The 26,570-nt window shown below is 48.0% G+C and overlaps 1 protein-coding gene across 2 annotated transcripts in view; it reads right to left on the bottom strand.

The window, feature by feature from the left end:
- Positions 1–922: 922 nt before the first annotated feature.
- The window catches only part of LOC142906594 (RNA 5'-monophosphate methyltransferase-like), a 53,802-nt gene continuing 28,154 nt past the window's right edge, over positions 923–26,570 (bottom strand). Inside the window, exons 2-3 of one of the 2 annotated variants that reach the window (XM_076054747.1) lie at positions 21,976–26,570; positions 923–21,917 (exon numbers count right to left, since the gene is read on the bottom strand). The gene's annotated coding sequence lies outside the window, so the exon portion shown is untranslated. The other variant, XM_076054740.1, reaches the window with a different exon arrangement.

Genomic DNA, 26,570 nt, shown 5'->3' with positions numbered 1-26,570 from the left:
AAATAGCTAAGGGATTAGCTTGTGACTGGTCACAGAAATAGATGTTAAAGTCAAAGCCGACACATCCACAGAGGCACCTCGTTCATGGACGCCAAAGGGGGCTGTGACTAGTACAGCCCTACACTACTACACAGTGACTAGTACACTACCACACTACCACACAGTGACTAGTACACTACCACACTACCACACAGTGACTAGTACACCCCTCACACTACCACACAGTGACTAGTACACTACCACACTACCCTACAGTGACTAGTACACTACCACAATGTGACTAGTACACCCCCACACTACCACACTGTGACTATTACACCCCCACACAACCACACAGTGACTAGTACACCCCCACACTACCACACAGTGACTAGTACACTACCACACTACCACACAGTGAGTAGTACACTACCACTACCACACAGTGACTAGTACACTACCACACTACCACACAGTGACTAGTACACTACCACACAGTGACTAGTACACCCCCACACAGTGACTAGTACACTACCACACTACCACACAGTGACTAGTACACCCCCACACAGTGACTAGTACACTACCACACTACCACACAGTGACTAGTACACTACCACACTACCACACAGTGACTAGTACACCCCCACACTACCACAGTGACTAGTACACTACCACACAGTGACTAGTACACCCGCACACTACCACACTGTGACTAGTACACTACCACACTACCACACTGTGACTAGTACAGCCCTACACTACTACACAGTGACTAGTACACTACCACACTACCACACTGTGACTAGTACACTACCACACTACCACACAGTGACTAGTACACTACCACACTACCACACAGTGACTAGTGCACCCCCACACTACTACACAGTGACTAGTACACCCCCACACTACCACACTGTGACTAGTACAGTACCACACTGTGACTAGTACACTACAACACTACCACACAGTGACTAGTACACTACCACACAGTGACTAGTACACCCACACACTACCACACAGTGACTAGTAAACCCCCACACTACCACACAGTGACTAGTACACTACCACACTACCACACAGTGACTAGTACACTACCACACTGTGACTAGTACACTACCACACTACCACACAGTGACTAGTACACTACCACACTACCACACAGTGACTAGTACACTACCACACAGTGACTAGTACACTACCACACAGTGACTAGTACACTACCACACTACCACACAGTGACTAGTACACTACCACACTACCACACAGTGACTAGTACACCCCCGCACTACTACACAGTGACTAATACACCCCCACACTACCACACTGTGACTAGTACACTACCACACTGTGACTAGTACACTACCACACTACCACACAGTGACTAGTACACTACCACACAGTGACTAGTACACCAACACACTACCACACAGTGACTAGTACACCCCCACACTACCACACAGTGACTAGTACACCCCCACACTACCACACAGTGACTAGTACACTACCACACTACCACACAGTGACTAGTACACTACCACACTACCACACAGTGACTAGTACACTACCACACTACCACACTGTGACTAGTACACTACCACACTACCACACAGTGACTAGTACACCCCCACACTACTACACAGTGACTAGTACAACCCCACACTACCACACTGTGACTAGTACACTACCACACTACCACACTGTGACTAGTACACTACCACACTACCACAGTGACTAGTACACTACCACACAGTGACTAGTACACCCCCACACTAACACACAGTGACTAGTACACCCCCCACACTACCACACAGTGACTAGTACACTACCACACTACCCTACAGTGACTAGTACACTACCACACTGTGACTAGTACACCCCCACACTATCACACTGTGACTAGTACACCCCCACACTACCACACAGTGACTAGTACACCCCCACACTACCACACAGTGACTAGTACACTACCACACTACCACACAGTGAGTAGTACACTACCACTACCACACAGTGACTAGTACACTACCACACTACCACACAGTGACTAGTACACTACCACACTACCACACAGTGACTAGTACACTACCACACAGTGACTAGTACACCCCCACACAGTGACTAGTACACTACCACACTACCACACAGTGACTAGTACACCCCCACACAGTGACTAGTACACTACCACACTACCACACAGTGACTAGTACACTACCACACTACCACACAGTGACTAGTACACCCCCACACTACCACAGTGACTAGTACACTACCACACAGTGACTAGTACACCCGCACACTACCACAGTGTGACTAGTACACTACCACACTACCACACTGTGACTAGTACACCCCTACACTACTACACAGTGACTAGTACACTACCACACTACCACACTGTGACTAGTACACTACCACACTACCACACAGTGACTAGTACACCCCCACACTACTACACAGTGACTAGTACACCCCCACACTACCACACTGTGACCAATACACTACCACACTGTGACTAGTACACTACCACACTACCACACAGTGACTAGTACACTACCACACAGTGACTAGTACACCCACACACTACCACACAGTGACTAGTACACCCCCACACTACCACACAGTGACTAGAACACTACCACACTACCACACAGTGACTAGTACACTACCACACTACCACACAGTGACTAGTACACTACCACACTACCACACAGTGACTAGTACACTACCACACTACCACACAGTGACTAGTACACTACCACACTACCACACTGTGACTAGTACACTACCACACTACCACACAGTGACTAGTACACCCCCACACTACTACACAGTGACTAGTACACCCCCACACTACCACACTGTGACTAGTACACTACCACACTACCACACTGTGACTAGTACACTACCACACTACCAGACAGTGACTAGTACACTACCACACTACCACACAGTGACTAGTACACTACCACACTACCACACAGTGACTAGTACACTACCACACAGTGACTAGTACACTACCACACTACCACACAGTGACTAGTACACTACCACACTACCACACAGTGACTAGTACACTACCACACTACCACACAGTGACTAGTACACTACCACACAGTGACTAGTACACTACCACACAGTGACTAGTACACTACAACACTACCACACAGTGACTAGTACACTACCACACAGTGACTAGTACACTACCACACTACCACACAGTGACTAGTACACTACCACACTACCACACAGTGACTAGTACACCAACACACTACCACACAGTGACTAGTACACCAACACACTACCACAGTGACTAGTACACTAACACACTACCGCACAGTGACTAGTACACCCCCACACTACCACACAGTGACTAGTACACTACCACACTACCACACAGTGACTAGTACACCCCCACACTACCACACAGTGACTAGTACACTACCACACTAACACACAGTGACTAGTACACCCCCACACTACCACACAGTGACTAGTACACCCCCACACTACCACACAGTGACTAGTACACCCCCACACTACCACACAGTGACTAGTACACTACCACACTACCACACAGTGACTAGTACATTACCACACTACCACACAGTGACTAGTACACCCCCACACTAAGACACAGTGAATAGTACCCCCCCACACTACTACACAGTGACTAGTACACTACCACACAGTGACTAGTACACTAACACACTACCACACAGTGACTAATACACTACCACACTACCACACAGTGACTAGTACACCCCCACACTACCACACAGTGACTAGTACACTACCACACTACCACACAGTGACTAGTACACCCCTCACACTACCACACAGTGACTAGTACACTACCACACTACCCTACAGTGACTAGTACACTACCACAATGTGACTAGTACACCCCCACACTACCACACTGTGACTATTACACCCCCACACAACCACACAGTGACTAGTACACCCCCACACTACCACACAGTGACTAGTACACTACCACACTACCACACAGTGAGTAGTACACTACCACTACCACACAGTGACTAGTACACTACCACACTACCACACAGTGACTAGTACGCTACCACACAGTGACTAGTACACCCCCACACAGTGACTAGTACACTACCACACTACCACACAGTGACTAGTACACCCCCACACAGTGACTAGTACACTACCACACTACCACACAGTGACTAGTACACTACCACACTACCACACAGTGACTAGTACACCCCCACACTACCACAGTGACTAGTACACTACCACACAGTGACTAGTACACCCGCACACTACCACACTGTGACTAGTACACTACCACACTACCACACTGTGACTAGTACAGCCCTACACTACTACACAGTGACTAGTACACTACCACACTACCACACTGTGACTAGTACACTACCACACTACCACACAGTGACTAGTACACTACCACACTACCACACAGTGACTAGTGCACCCCCACACTACTACACAGTGACTAGTACACCCCCACACTACCACACTGTGACTAGTACACTACCACACTGTGACTAGTACACTACAACACTACCACACAGTGACTAGTACACTACCACACAGTGACTAGTACACCCACACACTACCACACAGTGACTAGTAAACCCCCACACTACCACACAGTGACTAGTACACCAACACACTACCACACAGTGACTAGTACACCCCCACACTACCACACAGTGACTAGTACACTACCACACTACCACACAGTGACTAGTACACTACCACACTACCACACAGTGACTAGTACACTACCACACTACCACACTGTGACTAGTACACTACCACACTACCACACAGTGACTAGTACACCCCCACACTACTACACAGTGACTAGTACACTACCACACTACCACACTGTGACTAGTACACTACCACACTACCACAGTGACTAGTACACTACCACACAGTGACTAGTACACCCCCACACTAACACACAGTGACTAGTACACCCCCCACACTACCACACAGTGACTAGTACACTACCACACTACCCTACAGTGACTAGTACACTACCACACTGTGACTAGTACACCCCCACACTATCACACTGTGACTAGTACACCCCCACACTACCACACAGTGACTAGTACACCCCCACACTACCACACAGTGACTAGTACACTACCACTACCACACAGTGAGTAGTACACTACCACTACCACACAGTGACTAGTACACTACCACACTACCACACAGTGACTAGTACACTACCACACTACCACACAGTGACTAGTACACTACCACACAGTGACTAGTACACCCCCACACAGTGACTAGTACACTACCACACTACCACACAGTGACTAGTACACCCCCACGCAGTGACTAGTACACTACCACACTACCACACAGTGACTAGTACACTACCACACTACCACACAGTGACTAGTACACCCCCACACTACCACAGTGACTAGTACACTACCACACAGTGACTAGTACACCCGCACACTACCACAGTGTGACTAGTACACTACCACACTACCACACTGTGACTAGTACACCCCTACACTACTACACAGTGACTAGTACACTACCACACTACCACACTGTGACTAGTACACTACCACACTACCACACAGTGACTAGTACACCCCCACACTACTACACAGTGACTAGTACACCCCCACACTACCACACTGTGACCAATACACTACCACACTGTGACTAGTACACTACCACACTACCACACAGTGACTAGTACACTACCACACAGTGACTAGTACACCCACACACTACCACACAGTGACTAGTACACCCCCACACTACCACACAGTGACTAGAACACTACCACACTACCACACAGTGACTAGTACACTACCACACTACCACACAGTGACTAGTACACTACCACACTACCACACAGTGACTAGTACACTACCACACTACCACACAGTGACTAGTACACTACCACACTACCACACAGTGACTAGTACACTACCACACTACCACACTGTGACTAGTACACTACCACACTACCACACAGTGACTAGTACACCCCCACACTACTACACAGTGACTAGTACACCCCCACACTACCACACTGTGACTAGTACACTACCACACTACCACACTGTGACTAGTACACTACCACACTACCAGACAGTGACTAGTACACTACCACACTACCACACAGTGACTAGTACACTACCACACTACCACACAGTGACTAGTACACTACCACACAGTGACTAGTACACTACCACACTACCACACAGTGACTAGTACACTACCACACTACCACACAGTGACTAGTACACTACCACACTACCACACAGTGACTAGTACACTACCACACAGTGACTAGTACACTACCACACAGTGACTAGTACACTACAACACTACCACACAGTGACTAGTACACTACCACACAGTGACTAGTACACTACCACACTACCACACAGTGACTAGTACACTACCACACTACCACACAGTGACTAGTACACCAACACACTACCACACAGTGACTAGTACACCAACACACTACCACAGTGACTAGTACACTAACACACTACCGCACAGTGACTAGTACACCCCCACACTACCACACAGTGACTAGTACACTACCACACTACCACACAGTGACTAGTACACCCCCACACTACCACACAGTGACTAGTACACTACCACACTAACACACAGTGACTAGTACACCCCCACACTACCACACAGTGACTAGTACACCCCCACACTACCACACAGTGACTAGTACACCCCCACACTACCACACAGTGACTAGTACACTACCACACTACCACACAGTGACTAGTACATTACCACACTACCACACAGTGACTAGTACACCCCCACACTAAGACACAGTGAATAGTACCCCCCCAAACTACTACACAGTGACTAGTACACTACCACACAGTGACTAGTACACTAACACACTACCACACCGTGACTAATACACTACCACACTACCACACAGTGACTAGTACACCCCCACACTACCACACAGTGACTAGTACACTACCACACTACCACACAGTGACTAGTACACCCCTCACACTACCACACAGTGACTAGTACACTACCACACTACCCTACAGTGACTAGTACACTACCACAATGTGACTAGTACACCCCCACACTACCACACTGTGACTATTACACCCCCACACAACCACACAGTGACTAGTACACCCCCACACTACCACACAGTGACTAGTACACTACCACACTACCACACAGTGAGTAGTACACTACCACTACCACACAGTGACTAGTACACTACCACACTACCACACAGTGACTAGTACGCTACCACACAGTGACTAGTACACCCCCACACAGTGACTAGTACACTACCACACTACCACACAGTGACTAGTACACCCCCACACAGTGACTAGTACACTACCACACTACCACACAGTGACTAGTACACTACCACACTACCACACAGTGACTAGTACACCCCCACACTACCACAGTGACTAGTACACTACCACACAGTGACTAGTACACCCGCACACTACCACACTGTGACTAGTACACTATCACACTACCACACTGTGACTAGTACAGCCCTACACTACTACACAGTGACTAGTACACTACCACACTACCACACTGTGACTAGTACACTACCACACTACCACACAGTGACTAGTACACTACCACACTACCACACAGTGACTAGTGCACCCCCACACTACTACACAGTGACTAGTACACCCCCACACTACCACACTGTGACTAGTACACTACCACACTGTGACTAGTACACTACAACACTACCACACAGTGACTAGTACACTACCACACAGTGACTAGTACACCCACACACTACCACACAGTGACTAGTAAACCCCCACACTACCACACAGTGACTAGTACACTACCACACTACCACACAGTGACTAGTACACTACCACACTGTGACTAGTACACTACCACACTACCACACAGTGACTAGTACACTACCACACTACCACACAGTGACTAGTACACTACCACACAGTGACTAGTACACTACCACACAGTGACTAGTACACTACCACACTACCACACAGTGACTAGTACACTACCACACAGTGACTAGTACACCCCCGCACTACTACACAGTGACTAATACACCCCCACACTACCACACTGTGACTAGTACACTACCACACTGTGACTAGTACACTACCACACTACCACACAGTGACTAGTACACTACCACACAGTGACTAGTACACCAACACACTACCACACAGTGACTAGTACACCCCCACACTACCACACAGTGACTAGTACACCCCCACACTACCACACAGTGACTAGTACACTACCACACTACCACACAGTGACTAGTACACTACCACACTACCACACAGTGACTAGTACACTACCACACAGTGACTAGTACACTACCACACTACCACACAGTGACTAGTACACTACCACACTACCACACTGTGACTAGTACACTACCACACTACCACACAGTGACTAGTACACCCCCACACTACTACACAGTGACTAGTACAACCCCACACTACCACACTGTGACTAGTACACTACCACACTACCACACTGTGACTAGTACACTACCACACTAACAGACAGTGACTAGTACACTACCACACTACCACACAGTGACTAGTACACTACTACACTACCACACAGTGACTAGTACACTACCACACAGTGACTAGTACACTACCACACTACCACACAGTGACTAGTACACTACCACACTACCACACAGTGACTAGTACACTACCACACTACCACACAGTGACTAGTACACTACCACACAGTGACTAGTACACTACCACACTACCACACAGTGACTAGTACACTACCACACAGGGACTAGTACACTACCACACTACCACACAGTGACTAGTACACTACCACACTACCACACAGTGACTAGTACACCAACACACTACCACACAGTGACTAGTACACCAACACACTACCACAGTGACTAGTACACTAACACACTACCACACAGTGACTAGTACACCCCCACACTACCACACAGTGACTAGTACACTACCACACTACCACACAGTGACTAGTACACCCCCACACTACCACACAGTGACTAGTACACTACCACACTAACACACAGTGACTAGTACACCCCCACACTACCACACACTGACTAGTACACCCCCACACTACCACACAGTGACTAGTACACCCCCACACTACCACACAGTAACTAGTACACTACCACACTACCACACAGTGACTAGTACATTACCACACTACCACACAGTGACTAGTACACCCCCACACTAAGACACAGTGACTAGTACTCCCCCACACTACTACACAGTGACTAGTACACTACCACACAGTGACTAGTACACTAACACACTACCACACAGTGACTAATACACTACCACACTACCACACAGTGACTAATACACTACCACACTACCACACAGTGACTAGTACACCCCCACACTACCACACAGTGACTAGTACACTACCACACTACCACACAGTGACTAGTACACTACCACACTACGACACAGTGACTAGTACACTACCACACTACCACATAGTGACTAGTACACCCCCACACTACCACACAGTGACTAGTACACTACCACACTACCACACAGTGACTAGTACACCCCCACACTACCACACAGTGACTAGTACACCCCCACACTACCACACAGTGACTAGTACACCCCCACACTACCACACAGTGACAAGTACACTACCACACAGTGACTAGTACACTACAACACTACCACACAGTGACTAGTACACTACCACACAGTGACTAGTACACTACCACACTACCACACAGTGACTAGTACACTACCACACTACCACACAGTGACTAGTACACCAACACACTACCACACAGTGACTAGTACACCAACACACTACCACAGTGACTAGTACACTAACACACTAACACACAGTGACTAGTACACCCCCACACTACCACACAGTGACTAGTACACCCCCACACTACCACACAATGACTAGTACACCCCCACACTACCACAGTGACTAGTACACTACCACACTACCACACAGTGACTAGTACATTACCACACTACCACACAGTGACTAGTACACCCACACACTAAGACACAGTGACTAGTACCCCCCCACACTACTACACAATGACTAGTACACTACCACACAGTGACTAGTACACCAACACACTACCACACAGTGACTAGTACACCAACACACTACCACAGTGACTAGTACACTAACACACTACCGCACAGTGACTAGTACACCCCCACACTACCACACAGTGACTAGTACACTACCACACTACCACACAGTGACTAGTACACCCCCACACTACCACACAGTGACTAGTACACTACCACACTAACACACAGTGACTAGTACACCCCCACACTACCACACAGTGACTAGTACACCCCCACACTACCACACAGTGACTAGTACACCCCCACACTACCACACAGTGACTAGTACACTACCACACTACCACACAGTGACTAGTACATTACCACACTACCACACAGTGACTAGTACACCCCCACACTAAGACACAGTGAATAGTACCCCCCCAAACTACTACACAGTGACTAGTACACTACCACACAGTGACTAGTACACTAACACACTACCACACAGTGACTAATACACTACCACACTACCACACAGTGACTAGTACACCCCCACACTACCACACAGTGACGAGTACACTACCACACTACCACACAGTGACTAGTACACCCCTCACACTACCACACAGTGACTAGTACACTACCACACTACCCTACAGTGACTAGTACACTACCACAATGTGACTAGTACACCCCCACACTACCACACTGTGACTATTACACCCCCACACAACCACACAGTGACTAGTACACCCCCACACTACCACACAGTGACTAGTACACTACCACACTACCACACAGTGAGTAGTACACTACCACTACCACACAGTGACTAGTACACTACCACACTACCACACAGTGACTAGTACGCTACCACACAGTGACTAGTACACCCCCACACAGTGACTAGTACACTACCACACTACCACACAGTGACTAGTACACCCCCACACAGTGACTAGTACACTACCACACTACCACACAGTGACTAGTACACTACCACACTACCACACAGTGACTAGTACACCCCCACACTACCACAGTGACTAGTACACTACCACACAGTGACTAGTACACCCGCACACTACCACACTGTGACTAGTACACTACCACACTACCACACTGTGACTAGTACAGCCCTACACTACTACACAGTGACTAGTACACTACCACACTACCACACTGTGACTAGTACACTACCACACTACCACACAGTGACTAGTACACTACCACACTACCACACAGTGACTAGTGCACCCCCACACTACTACACAGTGACTAGTACACCCCCACACTACCACACTGTGACTAGTACACTACCACACTGTGACTAGTACACTACAACACTACCACACAGTGACTAGTACACTACCACACAGTGACTAGTACACCCACACACTACCACACAGTGACTAGTAAACCCCCACACTACCACACAGTGACTAGTACACTACCACACTACCACACAGTGACTAGTACACTACCACACTGTGACTAGTACACTACCACACTACCACACAGTGACTAGTACACTACCACACTACCACACAGTGACTAGTACACTACCACACAGTGACTAGTACACTACCACACAGTGACTAGTACACTACCACACTACCACACAGTGACTAGTACACTACCACACTACCACACAGTGACTAGTACACCCCCGCACTACTACACAGTGACTAATACACCCCCACACTACCACACTGTGACTAGTACACTACCACACTGTGACTAGTACACTACCACACTACCACACAGTGACTAGTACACTACCACACAGTGACTAGTACACCAACACACTACCACACAGTGACTAGTACACCCCCACACTACCACACAGTGACTAGTACACCCCCACACTACCACACAGTGACTAGTACACTACCACACTACCACACAGTGACTAGTACACTACCACACTACCACACAGTGACTAGTACACTACCACACAGTGACTAGTACACTACCACACTACCACACAGTGACTAGTACACTACCACACTACCACACTGTGACTAGTACACTACCACACTACCACACAGTGACTAGTACACCCCCACACTACTACACAGTGACTAGTACAACCCCACAATACCACACTGTGACTAGTACACTACCACACTACCACACTGTGACTAGTACACTACCACACTAACAGACAGTGACTAGTACACTACCACACTACCACACAGTGACTAGTACACTACTACACTACCACACAGTGACTAGTACACTACCACACAGTGACTAGTACACTACCACACTACCACACAGTGACTAGTACACTACCACACTACCACACAGTGACTAGTACACCCCCACACTACCACACAGTGACTAGTACACTACCACACTACCACACAGTGACTAGTACACTACCACACAGGGACTAGTACACTACCACACTACCACACAGTGACTAGTACACTACCACACTACCACACAGTGACTAGTACACCAACACACTACCACACAGTGACTAGTACACCAACACACTACCACAGTGACTAGTACACTAACACACTACCACACAGTGACTAGTACACCCCCACACTACCACACAGTGACTAGTACACTACCACACTACCACACAGTGACTAGTACACCCCCACACTACCACACAGTGACTAGTACACTACCACACTAACACACAGTGACTAGTACACCCCCACACTACCACACACTGACTAGTACACCCCCACACTACCACACAGTGACTAGTACACCCCCACACTACCACACAGTGACTAGTACACTACCACACTACCACACAGTGACTAGTACATTACCACACTACCACACAGTGACTAGTACACCCCCACACTAAGACACAGTGACTAGTACTCCCCCACACTACTACACAGTGACTAGTACACTACCACACAGTGACTAGTACACTAACACACTACCACACAGTGACTAATACACTACCACACTACCACACAGTGACTAATACACTACCACACTACCACACAGTGACTAGTACACCCCCACACTACCACACAGTGACTAGTACACTACCACACTACCACACAGTGACTAGTACACTACCACACTACCACACAGTGACTAGTACACTACCACACTACCACATAGTGACTAGTACACCCCCACACTACCACACAGTGACTAGTACACTACCACACTACCACACAGTGACTAGTACACCCCCACACTACCACACAGTGACTAGTACACCCCCACACTACCACACAGTGACTAGTACACCCCCACACTACCACACAGTGACAAGTACACTACCACACAGTGACTAGTACACTACAACACTACCACACAGTGACTAGTACACTACCACACAGTGACTAGTACACTACCACACTACCACACAGTGACTAGTACACTACCACACTACCACACAGTGACTAGTACACCAACACACTACCACACAGTGACTAGTACACCAACACACTACCACAGTGACTAGTACACTAACACACTAACACACAGTGACTAGTACACCCCCACACTACCACACAGTGACTAGTACACCCCCACACTACCACACAGTGACTAGTACACCCCCACACTACCACAGTGACTAGTACACTACCACACTACCACACAGTGACTAGTACATTACCACACTACCACACAGTGACTAGTACACCCACACACTAAGACACAGTGACTAGTACCCCCCCACACTACTACACAATGACTAGTACACTACCACACAGTGACTAGTACACTAACACACTACCACACAGTGACTAATACACTACCACACTACCACACAGTGACTAGTACACCCCCACACTACCACACAGTGACTAGTACACTACCACACTACCACACAGTGACTAGTACACCCCCCACACTACCACACAGTGACTAGTACACTACCACACTACCCTACAGTGACTAGTACACTACCACACTGTGACTAGTACACCCCCACACTACCACACTGTGACTAGTACACCCACACACTACCACACAGTGACTAGTAAACCCCCACACTACCACACAGTGACTAGTACACTACCACACTACCACACAGTGACTAGTACACTACCACACTGTGACTAGTACACTACCACACTACCACACAGTGACTAGTACACTACCACACTACCACACAGTGACTAGTACACTACCACACTACCACACAGTGACTAGTACACTACCACACAGTGACTAGTACACTACCACACTACCACACAGTGACTAGTACACTACCACACTACCACACAGTGAGTAGTACACCCCCACACTACTACACAGTGACTAATACACCCCCACACTACCACACTGTGACTAGTACACTACCACACTGTGACTAGTACACTACCACACTACCACACAGTGACTAGTACACTACCACACAGTGACTAGTACACCAACACACTACCACACAGTGACTAGTACACCCCCACACTACCACACAGTGACTAGTACACCCCCACACTACCACACAGTGACTAGTACACTACCACACTACCACACAGTGACTAGTACACTACCACACTACCACACAGTGACTAGTACACTACCACACAGTGACTAGTACACTACCACACTACCACACAGTGACTAGTACACTACCACACTACCACACTGTGACTAGTACACTACCACACTACCACACAGTGACTAGTACACCCCCACACTACTACACAGTGACTAGTACAACCCCACACTACCACACTGTGACTAGTACACTACCACACTACCACACTGTGACTAGTACACTACCACACTAACAGACAGTGACTAGTACACTACCACACTACCACACAGTGACTAGTACACTACTACACTACCACACAGTGACTAGTACACTACCACACAGTGACTAGTACACTACCACACTACCACACAGTGACTAGTACACTACCACACTACCACACAGTGACTAGTACACTACCACACTACCACACAGTGACTAGTACACTACCACACAGTGACTAGTACACTACCACACTACCACACAGTGACTAGTACACTACCACACAGGGACTAGTACACTACCACACTACCACACAGTGACTAGTACACTACCACACTACCACACAGTGACTAGTACACCAACACACTACCACACAGTGACTAGTACACCAACACACTACCACAGTGACTAGTACACTAACACACTACCACACAGTGACTAGTACACCCCCACACTACCACACAGTGACTAGTACACTACCACACTACCACACAGTGACTAGTACACCCCCACACTACCACACAGTGACTAGTACACTACCACACTAACACACAGTGACTAGTACACCCCCACACTACCACACAGTGACTAGTACACCTCCACACTACCACACAGTGACTAGTACACCCCCACACTACCACACAGTGACTAGTACACTACCACACTACCACACAGTGACTAGTACATTACCACACTACCACACAGTGACTAGTACACCCCCACACTAAGACACAGTGACTAGTACTCCCCCACACTACTACACAGTGACTAGTACACTACCACACAGTGACTAGTACACTAACACACTACCACACAGTGACTAATACACTACCACACTACCACACAGTGACTAATACACTACCACACTACCACACAGTGACTAGTACACCCCCACACTACCACACAGTGACTAGTACACTACCACACTACCACACAGTGACTAGTACACTACCACACTACCACACAGTGACTAGTACACTACCACACTACCACACAATGACTAGTACACCCCCACACTACCACACAGTGACTAGTACACTACCACACTACCACACAGTGACTAGTACACCCCCACACTACCACACAGTGACTAGTACACCCCCACACTACCACACAGTGACTAGTACACCCCCACACTACCACACAGTGACAAGTACACTACCACACAGTGACTAGTACACTACAACACTACCACACAGTGACTAGTACACTACCACACAGTGACTAGTACACTACCACACTACCACACAGTGACTAGTACACTACCACACTACCACACAGTGACTAGTACACCAACACACTACCACACAGTGACTAGTACACCAACACACTACCACAGTGACTAGTACACTAACACACTAACACACAGTGACTAGTACACCCCCACACTACCACACAGTGACTAGTACACCCCCACACTACCACACAGTGACTAGTACACCCCCACACTACCACAGTGACTAGTACACTACCACACTACCACACAGTGACTAGTACATTACCACACTACCACACAGTGACTAGTACACCCACACACTAAGACACAGTGACTAGTACCCCCCCACACTACTACACAATGACTAGTACACTACCACACAGTGACTAGTACACTAACACACTACCACACAGTGACTAATACACTACCACACTACCACACAGTGACTAGTACACCCCCACACTACCACACAGTGACTAGTACACTACCACACTACCACACAGTGACTAGTACACCCCCCACACTACCAGACAGTGACTAGTACACTGCCACACTACCCTACAGTGACTAGTACACTACCACACTGTGACTAGTACACCCCCACACTACCACACTGTGACTAGTACACCCCCACACTACCACACAGTGACTAGTACACCCCCACACTACCACACAGTGACTAGCACACTACCACACTACCACACAGTGAGTAGTACACTACCACTACCACACTTAGTGACTAGTACACTACCACACTACCACACAGTGACTAGTACACTACCACACAGTGACTAGTACACCCCCACACAGTGACTAGTACACTACAACACTACCACACAGTGACTAGTACACTACCACACTACCACACAGTGACTAGTACACTACCACACAGTGACTAGTACACTACCACACAGTGACTAGTACACTACCACACTACCACACAGTGACTAGTACACTACCACACTACCACACAGTGACTAGTACACCCCCGCACTACTACACAGTGACTAATACACCCCCACACTACCACACTGTGACTAGTACACTACCACACTGTGACTAGTACACTACCACACTACCACACAGTGACTAGTACACTACCACACAGTGACTAGTACACCAACACACTACCACACAGTGACTAGTACACCCCCACACTACCACACAGTGACTAGTACACCCCCACACTACCACACAGTGACTAGTACACTACCACACTACCACACAGTGACTAGTACACTTCCACACTACCACACAGTGACTAGTACACTACCACACAGTGACTAGTACACTACCACACTACCACACAGTGACTAGTACCCTACCACACTACCACACTGTGACTAGTACACTACCACACTACCACACAGTGACTAGTACACCCCCACACTACTACACAGTGACTAGTACAACCCCACAATACCACACTGTGACTAGTACACTACCACACTACCACACTGTGACTAGTACACTACCACACTAACAGACAGTGACTAGTACACTACCACACTACCACACAGTGACTAGTACACTACTACACTACCACACAGTGACTAGTACACTACCACACAGTGACTAGTACACTACCACACTACCACACAGTGACTAGTACACTACCACACTACCACACAGTGACTAGTACACTACCACACTACCACACAGTGACTAGTACACCAACACACTACCACACAGTGACTAGTACACCAACACACTACCACAGTGACTAGTACACTAACACACTACCACACAGTGACTAGTACAACCCCACACTACCACACAGTGACTAGTACACTACCACACTACCACACAGTGACTAGTACACCCCCACACTACCACACAGTGACTAGTACACTACCACACTAACACACAGTGACTAGTACACCCCCACACTACCACACAGTGACTAGTACACCCCCACACTAAGACACAGTGACTAGTACTCCCCCACACTACTACACAGTGACTAGTACACTACCACACAGTGACTAGTACACTAACACACTACCACACAGTGACTAATACACTACCACACTACCACACAGTGACTAATACACTACCACACTACCACACAGTGACTAGTACACCCCCACACTACCACACAGTGACTAGTACACTACCACACTACCACACAGTGACTAGTACACTACCACACTACCACACAGTGACTAGTACACTACCACACTACCACATAGTGACTAGTACACCCCCACACTACCACACAGTGACTAGTACACTACCACACTACCACACAGTGACTAGTACACCCCCACACTACCACACAGTGACTAGTACACCCCCACACTACCACACAGTGACTAGTACACCCCCACACTACCACACAGTGACAAGTACACTACCACACAGTGACTAGTACACTACAACACTACCACACAGTGACTAGTACACTACCACACAGTGACTAGTACACTACCACACTACCACACAGTGACTAGTACACTACCACACTACCACACAGTGACTAGTACACCAACACACTACCACACAGTGACTAGTACACCAACACACTACCACAGTGACTAGTACACTAACACACTAACACACAGTGACTAGTACACCCCCACACTACCACACAGTGACTAGTACACCCCCACACTACCACACAGTGACTAGTACACCCCCACACTACCACAGTGACTAGTACACTACCACACTACCACACAGTGACTAGTACATTACCACACTACCACACAGTGACTAGTACACCCACACACTAAGACACAGTGACTAGTACCCCCCCACACTACTACACAATGACTAGTACACTACCACACAGTGACTAGTACACTAACACACTACCACACAGTGACTAATACACTACCACACTACCACACAGTGACTAGTACACCCCCACACTACCACACAGTGACTAGTACACTACCACACTACCACACAGTGACTAGTACACCCCCCACACTACCACACAGTGACTAGTACACTACCACACTACCCTACAGTGACTAGTACACTACCACACTGTGACTAGTACACCCCCACACTACCACACTGTGACTAGTACACCCACACACTACCACACAGTGACTAGTAAACCCCCACACTACCACACAGTGACTAGTACACTACCACACTACCACACAGTGACTAGTACACTACCACACTGTGACTAGTACACTACCACACTACCACACAGTGACTAGTACACTACCACACTACCACACAGTGACTAGTACACTACCACACTACCACACAGTGACTAGTACACTACCACACAGTGACTAGTACACTACCACACTACCACACAGTGACTAGTACACTACCACACTACCACACAGTGAGTAGTACACCCCCACACTACTACACAGTGACTAATACACCCCCACACTACCACACTGTGACTAGTACACTACCACACTGTGACTAGTACACTACCACACTACCACACAGTGACTAGTACACTACCACACAGTGACTAGTACACCAACACACTACCACACAGTGACTAGTACACCCCCACACTACCACACAGTGACTAGTACACCCCCACACTACCACACAGTGACTAGTACACTACCACACTACCACACAGTGACTAGTACACTACCACACTACCACACAGTGACTAGTACACTACCACACAGTGACTAGTACACTACCACACTACCACACAGTGACTAGTACACTACCACACTACCACACTGTGACTAGTACACTACCACACTACCACACAGTGACTAGTACACCCCCACACTACTACACAGTGACTAGTACAACCCCACACTACCACACTGTGACTAGTACACTACCACACTACCACACTGTGACTAGTACACTACCACACTAACAGACAGTGACTAGTACACTACCACACTACCACACAGTGACTAGTACACTACTACACTACCACACAGTGACTAGTACACTACCACACAGTGACTAGTACACTACCACACTACCACACAGTGACTAGTACACTACCACACTACCACACAGTGACTAGTACACTACCACACTACCACACAGTGACTAGTACACTACCACACAGTGACTAGTACACTACCACACTACCACACAGTGACTAGTACACTACCACACAGGGACTAGTACACTACCACACTACCACACAGTGACTAGTACACTACCACACTACCACACAGTGACTAGTACACCAACACACTACCACACAGTGACTAGTACACCAACACACTACCACAGTGACTAGTACACTAACACACTACCACACAGTGACTAGTACACCCCCACACTACCACACAGTGACTAGTACACTACCACACTACCACACAGTGACTAGTACACCCCCACACTACCACACAGTGACTAGTACACTACCACACTAACACACAGTGACTAGTACACCCCCACACTACCACACAGTGACTAGTACACCTCCACACTACCACACAGTGACTAGTACACCCCCACACTACCACACAGTGACTAGTACACTACCACACTACCACACAGTGACTAGTACATTACCACACTACCACACAGTGACTAGTACACCCCCACACTAAGACACAGTGACTAGTACTCCCCCACACTACTACACAGTGACTAGTACACTACCACACAGTGACTAGTACACTAACACACTACCAAACAGTGACTAATACACTACCACACTACCACACAGTGACTAATACACTACCACACTACCACACAGTGACTAGTACACCCCCACACTACCACACAGTGACTAGTACACTACCACACTACCACACAGTGACTAGTACACTACCACACTACCACACAGTGACTAGTACACTACCACACTACCACACAATGACTAGTACACCCCCACACTACCACACAGTGACTAGTACACTACCACACTACCACACAGTGACTAGTACACCCCCACACTACCACACAGTGACTAGTACACCCCCACACTACCACACAGTGACTAGTACACCCCCACACTACCACACAGTGACAAGTACACTACCACACAGTGACTAGTACACTACAACACTACCACACAGTGACTAGTACACTACCACACAGTGACTAGTACACTACCACACTACCACACAGTGACTAGTACACTACCACACTACCACACAGTGACTAGTACACCAACACACTACCACACAGTGACTAGTACACCAACACACTACCACAGTGACTAGTACACTAACACACTAACACACAGTGACTAGTACACCCCCACACTACCACACAGTGACTAGTACACCCCCACACTACCACACAGTGACTAGTACACCCCCACACTACCACAGTGACTAGTACACTACCACACTACCACACAGTGACTAGTACATTACCACACTACCACACAGTGACTAGTACACCCATACACTAAGACACAGTGACTAGTACCCCCCCACACTACTACACAATGACTAGTACACTACCACACAGTGACTAGTACACTAACACACTACCACACAGTGACTAATACACTACCACACTACCACACAGTGACTAGTACACCCCCACACTACCACACAGTGACTAGTACACTACCACACTACCACACAGTGACTAGTACACCCCCCACACTACCAGACAGTGACTAGTACACTGCCACACTACCCTACAGTGACTAGTACACTACCACACTGTGACTAGTACACCCCCACACTACCACACTGTGACTAGTACACCCCCACACTACCACAGTGACTAGTACACCCCCACACTACCACACAGTGACTAGCACACTACCACACTACCACACAGTGAGTAGTACACTACCACTACCACACAGTGACTAGTACACTACCACACTACCACACAGTGACTAGTACACTACCACACAGTGACTAGTACACCCCCACACAGTGACTAGTACACTACAACACTACCACACAGTGACTAGTACACCCCCACACAGTGACTAGTACACTACCACACTACCACAAAGTGACTAGTACACTACCTCACTACCACACAGTGACTAGTACACCCCCACACTACCACAGTGACTAGTACACTACCACACAGTGACTAGTACACCCGCACACTACCACACTGTGACTAGTACACTACCACACTACCACACTGTGACTAGTACACCCCTACACTACTACACAATGACTAGTACACTACCACACTACCACACTGTGACTAGTACACTACCACACTACCACACAGTGACTAGTACACTACCACACTACCACACAGTGACTAGTACACCCCCACACTACTACACAGTGACTAGTACACCCCCACACTACCACACTGTGACTAGTACACTACCACACTGTGACTAGTACACTACCACACTACCACACAGTGACTAGTACACTACCGCAAAGTGACTAGTACACCCACACACTACCACACAGTGACTAGTACACCCCCACACTACCACACAGTGACTAGTACACTACCACACTACCACACAGTGACTAGTACACTACCACACTACCACACAGTGACTAGAACACTACCACACTACCACACAGTGACTAGTACACTACCACACTACCACACAGTGACTAGTACACTACCACACTACCACACTGTGACTAGTACACTACCACACTACCACACAGTGACTAGTACACCCCCACACTACTACACAGTGACTAGTACACCCCCACACTACCACACTGTGACTAGTACACTACCACACTACCACACTGTGACTAGTACACTACCACACTACCAGACAGTGACTAGTACACTACCACACTACCACACAGTGACTAGTACACTACCACACTACCACACAGTGACTAGTACACCAACACACTACGACAGTGACTAGTACACTAACACACTACCACACAGTGACTAGTACACCCCCACACTACCACACAGTGACTAGTACACTACCACACTACCACACAGTGACTAGTACACCCCAACACTACCACACAGTGACTAGTACACTACCACACTAACACACAGTGACTAGTACACCCCCACACTACCACACAGTGACTAGTACACCCCCACACTACCACACAGTGACTAGTACACCCCCACACTACCACACAGTGACTAGTACACTACCACACTACCACACAGTGACTAGTACATTACCACACTACCACACAGTGACTAGTACACCCCCACACTAAGACACAGTGACTAGTACTCCCCCACACTACTACACTGTGACTAGTACACTACCACACTGTGACTAGTACACTACCACACTACCAGACAGTGACTAGTACACTACCACACTACCACACAGTGACTAGTACACTACCACACTACCACACAGTGACTAGTACACTACCACACAGTGACTAGTACACTACCACACTACCACACAGTGACTAGTACACTACCACACTACCACACAGTGACTAGTACACCCCCACACTACTACACAGTGACTAGTACACCCCCACACTACCACACTGTGACTAGTACACTACCACACTGTGACTAGTACACTACCACACTACCACACAGTGACTAGTACACTACCACACAGTGACTAGTACACCCACACACTACCACACAGTGACTAGTACACCCCCACACTACCACACAGTGACTAGTACACTACCACACTACCACACAGTGACTAGTACACTACCACACTACCACACAGTGACTAGTACACTACCACACTACCACACAGTGACTAGTACACTACCACACTACCACACAGTGCTAGTACACTACCACACTGTGACTAGTACACTACCACACTACCACACAGTGACTAGTACACCCCCACACTACTACACAGTGACTAGTACAACCCCACACTACCACACTGTGACTAGTACACTACCACACTACCACACTGTGACTAGTACACTACCACACTAACAGACAGTGACTAGTACACTTCCACACTACCACACAGTGACTAGTACACTACTACACAACCACACAGTGACTAGTACACTACCACACAGTGACTAGTACACTACCACACTACCACACAGTGACTAGTACACTACCACACTACCACACAGTGACTAGTACACTACCACACTACCACACAGTGACTAGTACACTACCACACAGTGACTAGTACACTACAACACTACCACACAGTGACTAGTACACTACCACACAGTGACTAGTACACTACCACACTACCACACAGTGACTAGTACACTACCACACTACCACACAGTGACTAGTACACCAACACACTACCACACAGTGACTAGTACACCAACACACTACCACAGTGACTAGTACACTAACACACTACCACACAGTGACTAGTACACCCCCACACTACCACACAGTGACTAGTACACTACCACACTACCACACAGTGACTAGTACACCCCCACACTACCACACAATGACTAGTACACTACCACACTAACACACAGTGACTAGTACACCCCCACACTACCACACAGTGACTAGTACACCCCCACACTACCACACAGTGACTAGTACACCCCCACACTACCACACAGTGACTAGTACACTACCACACTACCACACAGTGACTAGTACATTACCACACTACCACACAGTGACTAGTACACCCCCACACTAAGACACAGTGACTAGTACTCCCCCACACTACTACACAGTGACTAGTACACTACCACACAGTGACTAGTACACTAACACACTACCACACAGTGACTAATACACTACCACACAGTGACTAATACACTACCACACTACCACACAGTGACTAGTACACCCCCACACTACCACACAGTGACTAGTACACTACCACACTACCACACAGTGACTAGTACACTACCACACTACCACACAGTGACTAGTACACTACCACACTACCACACAGTGACTAGTACACCCCCACACTACCACACAGTGACTAGTACACTACCACACTACCACACAGTGACTAGTACACCCCCACACTACCACACAGTGACTAGTACACCCCCACACTACCACACAGTGACTAGTACACCCCCACACTACCACACAGTGACTAGTACACTACCACACAGTGACTAGTACACTACAACACTACCACACAGTGACTAGTACACTACCACACAGTGACTAGTACACTACCACACTACCACACAGTGACTAGTACACTACCACACTACCACACAGTGACTAGTACACCAACACACTACCACACAGTGACTAGTACACCAACACACTACCACAGTGACTAGTACACTAACACACTACCACACAGTGACTAGTACACCCCCACACTACCACACAGTGACTAGTACACTACCACACTACCCCACAGTGACTAGTACACCCCCACACTACCACACAGTGACTAGTACACTAACACACAGTGACTAGTACACCCCCACACTACCACACAGTGACTAGTACACCCCCACACTACCACACAGTGACTAGTACACTACCACACTACCACACAGTGACTAGTACACCCCTCACACTACCACACAGTGACTAGTACACTACCACACTACCCTACAGTGACTAGTACACTACCACAATGTGACTAGTACACCCCCACACTACCACACTGTGACTATTACACCCCCACACAACCACACAGTGACTAGTACACCCCCACACTACCACACAGTGACTAGTACACTACCACACTACCACACAGTGACTAGTACACCCCCACACTACCACACAGTGACTAGTACACCCCCACACTACCACACAGTGACTAGTACACCCCCACACTACCACACAGTGACAAGTACACTACCACACAGTGACTAGTACACTACAACACTACCACACAGTGACTAGTACACTACCACACAGTGACTAGTACACTACCACACTACCACACAGTGACTAGTACACTACCACACTACCACACAGTGACTAGTACACCAACACACTACCACACAGTGACTAGTACACCAACACACTACCACAGTGACTAGTACACTAACACACTAACACACAGTGACTAGTACACCCCCACACTACCACACAGTGACTAGTACACCCCCACACTACCACACAGTGACTAGTACACCCCCACACTACCACAGTGACTAGTACACTACCACACTACCACACAGTGACTAGTACATTACCACACTACCACACAGTGACTAGTACACCCACACACTAAGACACAGTGACTAGTACCCCCCCACACTACTACACAATGACTAGTACACTACCACACAGTGACTAGTACACTAACACACTACCACACAGTGACTAATACACTACCACACTACCACACAGTGACTAGTACACCCCCACACTACCACACAGTGACTAGTACACTACCACACTACCACACAGTGACTAGTACACCCCCCACACTACCAGACAGTGACTAGTACACTGCCACACTACCCTACAGTGACTAGTACACTACCACACTGTGACTAGTACACCCCCACACTACCACACTGTGACTAGTACACCCCCACACTACCACAGTGACTAGTACACCCCCACACTACCACACAGTGACTAGCACACTACCACACTACCACACAGTGAGTAGTACACTACCACTACCACACAGTGACTAGTACACTACCACACTACCACACAGTGACTAGTACACTACCACACAGTGACTAGTACACCCCCACACAGTGACTAGTACACTACAACACTACCACACAGTGACTAGTACACCCCCACACAGTGACTAGTACACTACCACACTACCACAAAGTGACTAGTACACTAC

The sequence above is a fragment of the Petromyzon marinus genome, chromosome 4 (assembly GCF_048934315.1).
Source record: "Petromyzon marinus isolate PM22_M1 ecotype Great Lakes invasive population chromosome 4, UKy_Petmar_22M1.pri1.0, whole genome shotgun sequence".
NCBI lineage: Eukaryota > Metazoa > Chordata > Hyperoartia > Petromyzontiformes > Petromyzontidae > Petromyzon > Petromyzon marinus.
This window is presented reverse-complemented; position numbering and strand designations above follow the sequence as displayed.